At 29.5% G+C, this 3,057-nt stretch overlaps 1 long non-coding RNA gene across 1 annotated transcript; it reads left to right on the forward strand.

The window, feature by feature from the left end:
- Nucleotides 1–399: 399 nt before the first annotated feature.
- Nucleotides 400–2,633, forward strand: LOC106109689. The gene is made up of 2 exons (XR_001226026.1): nt 400–721; nt 1,133–2,633. It is a non-coding gene; the product is annotated as an uncharacterized LOC106109689 (long non-coding RNA).
- Nucleotides 2,634–3,057: the final 424 nt, after the last annotated feature.

Raw genomic sequence — 3,057 nt, forward strand, 5'->3', positions numbered from 1 at the left:
AAATTCATTTGCCAAAGTAAACACAACCCACGAATTTCGACACACATGCATATGAATGTGGTAATCCTGATTGAGATTTTGAAAGTTTGTTGCTCGTGCTATTCAAATGTAAATTCGTCTTTGACACCTCTATAGGTCAGGGTAGCGATGTTAAAAATGAACGCATTTAATGATTTTCATTGCTAAATTATGAATATTGTAAAAATATGTACAAACAATTTTAGATTTGTTTCTCAATATTAATCATACTTCATACTAATATTATAAATGCGAAAGTTTAGATGGATGTTTGTTAGAGTTTGTAACCTAAACGGCTAAACAGATATGGTCGAAATTTGGTATAGATGTAGAAGATAGTCTGGAAGAACACATAGGTTACTCACTTTTGTTTTTTTTTTAATTCCACGCGGACGGAGTCGCGGGCGAAAGCTAGTTGCATTATAATGATAATATTATTTATGTATTAACTTACTAAACCATAGTAATACAAAATAGGTTCGTCGCTGTCGTCACAGAGTGTTGGAGTACATAATGTTATAAAGAGAAATATCTGAAATGTCGACATGACCAACGCTGGGCAACGCTGGCGCACTGTCGTTATAATACTCACATAGTGTGCTCAGTTCAAATGGGTCGCGACCTGAATCGATAAGATACCGCAATACGAGTTGTTCTCGGCAAATCGCTTTTATTTATTTTCTTACGTTACTCAACGAGCAAGGTTATTTTTTTTTTGGTAAAAAAAAACAGTGTCTTGGTTCTTTACCTTGTGTGAAATTGAATATGTATTAACTAATAAATTGGATAAAATTTAATCCCACTCAGTTCAGTTCTAACTGCAGAGCTTTACATATGTCTACATACGGTTTTATCTGAACAATTCGACTCTTTTTAAAACTGTCAGAACTAAAATGTAGCAGGATTTGCTCAATAATGAATTAATAATTGATAATTAAAACAAAGTAAATGATATATATAGAGACATAAGATAACTATAAGACATAATATAAACGTTATTTTCTAAGGTCAAAAAGATTTTTTCTTTAAAAGATGGATTTAAAGTATGTTTTTAAATACGTATTATTTTAGCAAACGTCATTATGATACTCATTATTTGTATATTTATTTGCAGAATGTTCAGTTGAAGAAACAGTTACTAGGTATCCGTAAGAGTGGTGAGAACATGTCGACATTCCTGAGCTGCCTGGAGACGGAGCGCGACCTGCTCGTCGACTACTGGACCTCCGTCGAGGGTCAGGAGCTGCTGAGAGCGGACCACGCCAACGTGTAACGTGGGAACTTGACACGTCGACGACTTAGCGAATCTTATATCTGTTCTCTCGATTAATTTACTTTATGAAATGTCTTTTATGAATGAAATATTTAAACTTATATTTGGACTAAATTAATACAGCTGTATCATCATGATAGTTAAATGTTACCGTTTTTTATCTGTGTCACTTGTCAGTATCGGTTTGGCTTCACTGCGCACGCTTCATACAATATGTAAATCTTCAATCGTCAAACAGACAATAAATGTAATATGGTGTTTTCGGCTTTAAAAATATTATTTACATTTCTCAAATATAATTTAATTGCAATTAAAGTATAAATATATAATCATGTTCTGCAATTTGAAAAATTATATTTTGTCATAATTGGATAAATCATTGAAATAATCATGTAAGTAAACAATGTGACCTTATTCTGGTTGTATCGGCAAAGCTGTCGACACTAATACTATACTAAGAGAAAAGAAATCAATATTTCTTGTTAGCTTTTAACCGGTTTTATTTTTGTCAACTTTAAATGGTCCATTTAAAGAACTTTTAATCACTGATTAATGATTTTATTAAAATATCTGATTTTTTAATTGGTACTATTTTAACCGATATCGCTGTTTGAATGAATTTATTATATTTGGATGTTTGGGTTAGTTATAAATCTAGAAAGTTAGTTTCTAATTTTTTTTTATCAAATAACTATTGAGTTTCCTTTTTATCGAAAATTGAGACTAATTTATTATTATAAACGATTGTTTGTTTTAGACATAAAATTAATAGAGAACTTGAAACTCGGAAGTGGTTTTGTATGTTTGAACTGGGACTTAGTTTTAAGATTTAGATTATGTTCATGTTACGTTGTAGATGAAATTGTTTATTTGTTTTAGATGTTAATGTTTATGAGTTTATACTACATTAATGTTAGTGTCATAGATTTATAACCTATATATATGTTGGTGCCACCGCCCAAAGTTGAGGTAAAAAAATTATTTTGTTCGAGTAAATTCCATCAGTGTTGTCATTTATGATACAATGTGTCATTTCGAAAATTGACTCTTTTCGACGTCAAACTAAACTGTCCATTTATAGGTTATATGTCTATGGTTAGTGTATATTATTCAGCCAAAGTTCTGTATTCAATGTTACATTGTTTTTAAACCATAACGTCACATAACGTTTAGTGCAATCCATTCCTTTTGTGTACGAAATCGATAAAATCTTCATACATATTATAAATTAACTTTCTTAGGTTTAATGAATTTTGTTTAACTATAGTTACATTTAAGTGTAGCGTTAATTTATTTCTTTTTCTGTTTCTTGGAAAATAAAGTGCCTTGCGTAATTATAATATATGGTTTGAAATTAACTTTCATATTCTAGTTATTTACTTTGAAGATTTAAGTTCAAATTTAATGCTTAATAAAAGAACCAATATCTATAAAAAAACGTGTAAATTATAAGAATTTAATTATAGTAGGATTTGTAAACTCTGCATGGCACAGACTTTATTTGAGAGGCAATATTTTAAGGCTAATAAAGCCTACGAGAAAGCGACTTTTGTTACTTTTCTTTTCAGTTCTTGACATAATTTAGGTAAATACTTTTAATAATTAGAATAATTCGTACTTTTATTAATTTCGCTTGTCAAAGTTGCCAGAAAAAAAATCTTTACTGAAGTAATATTGGAATCTTTTTTTAACAAAATGATCAGAAAATTAAGTCGTATAAACATTTGTTTTATATTAAAACGTAATTAAATATAACGATTAATTTT

The sequence above is a fragment of the Papilio polytes genome, unplaced genomic scaffold (genome assembly GCF_000836215.1).
Source record: "Papilio polytes unplaced genomic scaffold, Ppol_1.0 DF821067.1, whole genome shotgun sequence".
Lineage (NCBI taxonomy): Eukaryota > Metazoa > Arthropoda > Insecta > Lepidoptera > Papilionidae > Papilio > Papilio polytes.